This window comes from Acomys russatus, chromosome 27 (genome assembly GCF_903995435.1).
Source record: "Acomys russatus chromosome 27, mAcoRus1.1, whole genome shotgun sequence".
Taxonomy (NCBI): Eukaryota; Metazoa; Chordata; class Mammalia; order Rodentia; family Muridae; genus Acomys; species Acomys russatus.
The window spans coordinates 24,850,252-24,858,451 of record NC_067163.1 but is presented as its reverse complement, the minus strand read 5'-3'; positions in this window follow the sequence as shown (position 1 = coordinate 24,858,451).

The window sequence follows — 8,200 nt, the reverse complement described above, 5'->3', positions numbered from 1 at the left end:
TTTTTTTTTTTTTTTTTTTTTTTTTTTTTTTTTTTTTTTTTTTTTTTTTTTGCCAAACATACATTGTTAATGCTTGTTGTTATTGTTGTTACTTTGAAAATGAGCCAGTCTTCCTGGGATATTTTGCACAGAGTCACACCGACTACATCATTAGCAATGCAGCCAGAGCTTCTGGCTGAGCAAGACACTGTTCCCACATCCCTGATATTAAATTTTGTATCTGCTTCTTGTGAACACAAAGGAAAAGCATCAAGATCTAGTTTCCTTTCGTAAACTGGCACATCTAGTAAGGAAGGGTACAAACATCTTTTTGACCTAGAAAGTCAGAGCCAGGAGGACCATTTGCTCTTTGCAGTCTACAGGGCTCTCAGAACCATGCTACAGATGTTAGGGAGAGTTCTAAGGAGGCAATTATGACTTCTCTTTCCTGGTGAAATGACTAGAGAGCTGGGAGGAAGGGACCTGGTAAGAGGAAGGGTCACAGGGCCCCGTGGCTACACCCACACCAGCCCAGGATGTCTCAATAAATACTTCACTATCTGGACCACCAGAATTGTTACCCTAACATTAATTACCCTTTGCTTCCAAAATTAGAGAGAGGCCTATTGCACTCCATTAGGGTGCCCAGCATTTTACTCCCCTCTCTCTTTAGTTTAGAAAGCCAAGAATCAAATCCTAAATAATAAATATGCACAAATATAAGGAATTTTGTTTATTTCAAAGTTGGCCTTTATTTTATGTAGTATGTTTCAAATAGTTTAAGAACATCCCTTCTTTCAGTTTTTGAACCATTTCTTCAAGGTCTTAATATATTTAGACAAGGAAAACAAACATTGAAACCAAAGGCTCTTTGACTTAGTTTTTTAAGTGCCACTTACAGAAACCGTTTCTTGGTGGAAGTACTGTTTGTTGTAACAGCATTTGCCAAGTACACAGGACTCTGAGCAGAGCCACCCTCCATCTGTTGCCCTGTGGACCTTAACTGAATGCTGAGTTGAGTGCATTACTTTACTTAGATTTGTGCTGTGCAGCTGTCTACTCAGCTTTGAAGGAAAAGTCATATAAACATAGAAGAAAACAGTGTGACACACTTAACCATTTCAGTTGGAAGTCCTGAAAACAAGTTTTTAATTTTTTTTTTAATTCAAGCATATTAAACTGTGACCACCTTTATTTCCCTGTCTATTGAAATACACATTTCTCTCTTTTTATTTATTTAATTTTTGTTAGCTTGAGCCCAGTGCTGGAGCTAGGCATCCAGTCTAGTGTGAATTTTATAGTTAAATCTTGCATGGGTTCCTCAAAATTAAACCAAGAATTAGCCTCAGTTTTCACTCCTTTTGAAGTTGCACTGGCCTGAACTGGGTGCTTATGTTTTGGGCTGTGTGTTTAATAGTGACTAGAGTTCCAATCAATTCTCCTTCCTCATATTGCGTCTGTTAACAAAAGGTTGAAGGATTTGCCGTCTGTGTAGTTTTAGTAGCTATAATGTATTGGTTATTTGACCCCACCTGAATTAGTTTAAAATGTTCAACACAGCTGTGGTTTAGGTAAGTAACATTAACATGCTACAGATGTGGAAAGCTTTAGAGCATCATTAAAAGATGAGCCACTGTCTCAACTGTGGTTGTGTGTTGTATCATCTCCATCGTAGCATCTGGATTACCCTGGGCCTTACCTTGAGAAGTTAGTCTGTAGTCACTAAGCCACCAGTGCTGTGTGTCTGATGTTCTGTGCCAAGTAGACACTTGTGTAAGGAAGACTTGTGACGTGCTAGTGGTCTCATGACTCATGTGTGGCAGAATGCACATATGTGATCTGTTTTAAGAGTGGGTCTGCAGAGCTAATAGATACTTTCAGAACTTGAAAACCAAAGGCATCCTGAGTGTGTTCAAGTTGGCAAAAGGTGACTTCACAGAGTTCCCTTGTATAGCAACATGGACTATAGAAGAACCCCTGGAATATAAAAGCATGGCATTCGGCTGGAGTCTGCTTACTCTCTTGTGCATGCATGATTTCGAACTGCTGATGGGTTTGGGCTCCTCACCTTCCCAAACAGAAGTGCAGAGAGAAGGCAAGTGTCTCTGCTCACCTCATAGCCACGGCCCTTCCTAGAGACCCGATGGTGCCAGCTCCCCAGGTTCGGCCAGACGGATACTTAACTCAGGCATAAATCAAGTACTCTGGACACTTCTCTGTGGACTTTACTTTTGCTTCTCCCCCGATTGCTAATCTAGTATTAGAAGTAGCTCTCACGCTTGGCCCATTCACCCTCGTATTTCTTCTCTTCCTCTTTGGTCTAAGGAATCCAGGTATCTGTTATTTTCATACCAAAAGCAGAACTGGGTTTAGTCCTCATCCACTTTCTGCTCAAAAGATCCTGCCAGTTTGCAACAAATGGTAGCAAGGAATCCAGTGTTTCAGTTCTGTGCACAATAGTATCGGCACAGCCAGGCTTCTTCCCTTCCCTTCTTAGCAGTTAGAGCTCCAAGCAGCGAAGGAGAATAAGGACACTGCCGTCTCCTGCAGCAGCCTGGGCTCGCTGAGCTTCCTGGTACCAACTAGACTCACTTTTCTTTGTTGTCAGAATAGCGAGGTGCATTGGGAATATATAGAGAAGTAATTGAAAATGGCAAGCAAATAAACATGCATTAACATCCTATCCTAGATAGTATTATAAACAGTAACATTTGGCTAATGCTAGAAAACAGCATTAGAGTGCAGTAAATTGTCTACATGTTCCTGCATTTCTGTATATTCCCAGTTGCATGAAGGCGCACTTGGACATTACTCCCTCTCCCCTTTAGACATTCGTTGTTTGGATTCCTATAAATGGCCTTGTAAACAAAAATGATGTATATTCTTAAGCACATCTCCTTGCCCTGCCCCTACCCATGTACCCAGGTCTCGTTGGTGTGGCAGCCTTCTTACTGTGTTTCCTGTAGGGTGATCATCTTGCATAGAGCTACAGACTCTAGAGTTGCTCAGCAAATACTCAAAAATGGCATTAAAATGGGTTTTCATGTATCATAAAGACTGGGTGTTTATTTGCTGTTAAAGTGGTGACAAAGAAATGAGAGAAATGATGGAAGTAATATTTGAACTATTTCCAGCTACATCCAGCACATGAAAAAGATTTGTTTAAAAAATACCACCCTAGCTGGCCATGGCGGCTCATGCCTTTAATCCCAGCTCTTGGGAGGCAGAGGCAGGCTGGTCTCTCTGAGTTCAAGGCCAGCCTGGTCTACACGGTAAATCCAGGACAGCCAGGGCTCTGTTACACAGAGAAACCCTATCTTGAAAAAACAAAAAAGACACCCTAAAAAGTGAGGCTTCTCCAGCCAACTGATACATTCTACAGTTAGTGAAAAAATTACATTTTTCTTGGGAGAGAGCCTTATCTATGGCAGAAACTTTTTAACCTTTTCTACTCCAGCAGTGAAACATGAACCCATTTCTTAGTATGTGAAATGTATTGGTGAATGGACATGTCTATTTCATACCTGGTAAGTGTGTTTTATGGGGGTGTATTTTATAAGTAATACTATCTACAGTATATACTATGATCCGTGAAACTTAAACCTGTAGGAAGCTGAAGATTTTATATCCTCTGTAAGATCCAGTATGGTCAGGGAGTGGCCAGTTTTATACTTCTCCCAGAGTTCTGCAAAGCTGAGGTAACATTTACACCATAGAGATAGTTTTGGCCCTTCATTCTTTCACCCTCTTTCTCTGTACACGTCATAGCTCCTCACCCTTCCACTGTCTGTTGGAGGTTTTCTCATTCTTTTGTTTGTCTGTCCTTCTCAAGTGGCCCTGAGTGCCCTTTGTCAGCTGACATTTGGTGACGGGGTGTCACCGAACCTCCCCAATGTGCAGGAAGGAAAGCTAGAAAATGGCACAGTAAAAGGAAGGAACTGAACTTTTTGAAGGGAGTGGTGTAAAGCTAGGCGGCCGTGCTGTGCAGGAAGTGTATTCCCTGCACAGCGTGCTCTGCGTGTGTGTATAGTGCCTGCTTCTGCCCCCTCCCAGTATTTTAAGCTCATCTTATCTTTGTGGTAGTAATATTTGTCTTTGATACTACAATACTAAAAAGGTACTTTGATTGACAAGGTCTCAGAAACTTACAAAACCAGCTTTGAGGAAATGTCGTGTGTTCCTGGCAACAACATTTGGAGTTGTGTGTTTTCTTACTGTGACATCATTCTCTGTAAATAACCAGTGTAGTGGCCCTTTGGTTTGTTGTTAGTGTTCTTTTTGTTTCCTTCTCTGTGTGACCCACCAGTGGCAGGGGATCTAACCCCACCTTGGATTTTTGTTTTTGTTTGTTTGTTTTGGGTTTTTTTTGTTTTTTGTTTTTTGTTTTTTGTTTGCATTTGTCCATCTGTAGGTTTGTCAGACAAAAAAAGATGCCCAGATAGATTTAAATTTAAGGCAGTTTTTTCTCAAGTATATTTCATGCAATATATTACATATCTGTGCATTTTTTAAATGTTCATTAACTTATCTGAAATTCAGATTTTGACTGATGAGATTTTTGTTTTATTTGTAGTTTTTCTAAATCTGATAGTCCTAGCAGTTTGATCACAAATGGACGCTCACAGCATGGAAATGCTCTGGTCGTTGTAGCTTTCACCTGGAATGGAAGGCCTTTTTTTTTTTTTTCCTTCTTTCTTGCCTTCTACTTATTTCTAAAAGAGAGCATCAAGGAACTTAACCAGCCTACATGGTGGGTTTCTATTTAAAACATCTCTGTGATTACATTTAACCTGTAATTGTGCTTTGGCTTAATGTCTAACGTACAGTACTTGTAACGGATTAATATTCAATAAAAACATTTTAAAGTACATTGTGTGTATATAGCATTCAGCTTTTAAGTGTTTCCTTTTGTCCTGTCCTGTTCATGTCAGCTTGACCGTCCACAGCACAGCTGATCTAACCCTGTCAAAATTCACGTTAACAGTTCTCCTTTCCTGCTTCCTAGTGCGATCCCAGCTTGAAGTTCCTTATCACCTGTAAGCCCACATCAGAGCTGTGGGAAAACTGCAATAACAGGAGGAACTTCAGAAAAGTCTTCAGGGTCTGACTCTGAGAGCAGCTCATAGGCCCTTCCAGCGAGGAGGACTGTAGAAGGGTTCTGTAGATGCCCTGGGACACAGCTGAGACCTAACACAGCTGACCATAACCGCAGTCCCAGCAGCTAGGGTGCTAAGGCAGGAGGACCACGAGTTTCAAACCAGTCTGGTTTGCATGCTAAGACCTACACACCTTGTCCCCAAGAGGCAAAGAACTTTGCCATCTCTCACTGCTGCTCTTCCTCCACACAGCAAATTTAAACCTGGATGTATATCCGTAACTTCTCTACCAAAAGCATCGTCAGAGTTATAAACTAAGTTAAGTGTTTGGTAGCACTCTATTTCCTATGAACCTGTAAGATAGGCCGAGCTGAGGGAGTGTGCACAAGTGCTGTCGTAAAGGGAAAATTAGGTAGGTCTCAGGGCCAGTTTGTGTGGGCTCCACATCCAGGTGGACAGTCAAGCCGCTTGCAATCTTCCTGGGTTGTAAATTTACAGCAGCTGTTTCTCTTGAGACTGGCCGTTTGTGTAATATGCCATGGGCCACTAGGGGTCAGGCTTTAAGTGGTCATGGCCTGGTGGTTAAAGTGTAGTAATTTGGTTGAGGGGGTGGGGAAGGGTGGTGGTGGTCTTTTGTTTTTTAGGGTTTTTTTTTAAGACTTACTTAGTTATATATCTATATATACATACATACATACAATGTCTTCATGCATACCAGAAGAGGGCATGTGGTTTCTGGGAATTGAACTCAGGACTTCTGGAAGAACAGCTGAGCCATCTCTCCAGCCCAGTTTTTTGGTTTTTTGATTGGGTTTTTTTTCCCCATTTTTTTTCATGCTCTGTGTACATTGTCATTAATCAAACAACCCTGAGAAGTCCTTTTAATCCCTGTTTCACAGATAAACTTGAAGGTAACCTTCCCCTGTAGAGCCTAAGTGCCAGCGGCTGTATGCCAGCCCCTGGTTACGGGTGATGTTTATATATCTCTCTGTCCACACATCTTTGCTTGCAAATATTCATCACAGTGAGTCACTGGTCTGGTTCAAGGCCTCTGGCTTCCGCTACACTATCAATACTGGATCCTCACCAGGTAAGATATCCTGTTGTTGCCGAGTGTCGTGGAGATCCTGCAGCTTTGGTTCTGCAGGACCAGCCCCTCCACATGCCCCAGCAGAGGTGGGTGTCAAAGTGGGACAACACAAGCCCTGCATCTGGGCCTTGGTGGTAACCCGCCAGTTCTCCTGCACCCACACCACTAGGGTGAGCTCTCCGCCATTGCCCTGGCCAGCTCACCCAATGCTGCAGCTGTCAAGGGGCAGGCCCAGCTCTACCAAGTGCTTCAGCTACAAGAGGTGGGGCCAGCTCTCCTGCCCACCATAGCTGATGAGGGGTGGAAGGAGGCCATCTCTCCCTTGCCCATACCCTCTTACAGCAGATGAGTGATGGGGACTTTTTAAAAGATTTATATATTTATTATTATATATACAATACTTTGCCTGCACATACACGTGCACGCCAGAAGAGGGCATCAGATCACATAGATGATTATGAGCCACCATGTATGTGGTTGCTGGGACTTGAACTCGTGACCTCTGGAAGAGTAGTCAGTTCTCTTAACCTCTGAGCCATCTCTCCAGTGTGAACTTCTTAAACTTGTGTTGCTTACAGTGCTTTGGTGGTTGTTGCCCAGTGTGTCAGATTAGAGCCATAAACTATCAGTGGCCTGGTTCACTCTTAATGTTATAATCATAACACACCAAAGGAACATACTCATCTATTAGAAGTAACAAAAGTAAGCTGGGCATGGTGGCGCACGCCTTTAATCCCAGCACTCAGGAAGCAGAAGCAGGTGGATCTCTGTGAGCTCAAGGACAGCCTGGTCTATAAAGCGAGTCCAGATCAGCTGCTCTTCCAGAGGACCTAGATTCAATTCCCAGCACCTACGTGGCAGCACACAACTGTAACTTCAAGATCTGACACCGACACATATACATGCAGGCAAAACACAAATACACATAAGGTTAAAAAAAAAAGATTCTCAACATTCTTTTTTTAAATATTTATTTATTATGTATACAGTATTATGCCTGCATGTACACCTGCATGCCAGAAGAGGGCACCAGATCTTATTGTGGATAGTTGTGAACCACCATGTGGTTGCTGGGAATTGAACTCATGACCTCTGGAGGAGCAGTCAGTGCCCTTAACCGCTGAGCCATCTCTCTAGCCCCCCAATATTCTTTTTCTGGCATAGAACTGATTGATACAGTAGAGCTGGTCAGCATTGCCTTACAGTTCTGTGTACAAATAAAGCATCAAGTATGAGGAAACTGGTGTAAGTCAGGACTGTGGGCTCTGGAGAGGCTGAATGTGGTGAAAAGCAGAGTGTACCATACACCACTAAACTGTTGCAGAATTCCAAGGCAAGTTCTGTGAGCACTATGTGCCTCTACTTCTCTGTTTAGAAGGAAGACAGTCTGCAAATATTGTTTAATAGTTGTGCCTGGGTGGTGTGCAGTATGGCACAGTGGTACAAGTTGAATACTTTGGGAGTGCCAGTGTCTCCGAGCAACTCCTTCCAAGAGTCTGTGCAGTCTAAGGGGTTCCCAGAAGCTCAGGTGCAGCAGGGATCCTGACTTACATCACTGGAAAGAACTGGAAGACAGGAAAGGGCACACGCAGAGACCGAGTGGATGGGGGCAGGCATTAAAGATGCACACCGAAGTCTTTTAATGAACCTTTATATGACTATCGTGGCTTTTTAAGCACATCATTCAAAGGATGTTATCTGCGTCTATAGCGGAGTTTGAAGATTAAGAGAAGCTCAAAAGAGCAGTTACTTCACTTACTCAAGAGAATTTCCCTTTGTAAATGAGAACGTAAGGTTTTTATGGGGTGCGTTTCAGCTTTATGGGTGAGCAGAGAGTGCTGATAAAGTTACACTGTGAGGTCAGAGAGGTGTAAGGCATGTTTCCACCCTAAGCTCAATGCATTGGTTGGTTTAGTAGTCTCATTAGTCCAGTTATTCTGGATGTACAGTTCTTAACTGCACGTGGCCTTGCAGCAGTTCGGCCGCTTATGTTGAAATTCCTTCCTTCTTTCCTTTCTTCCTTCCTTCAGATCCA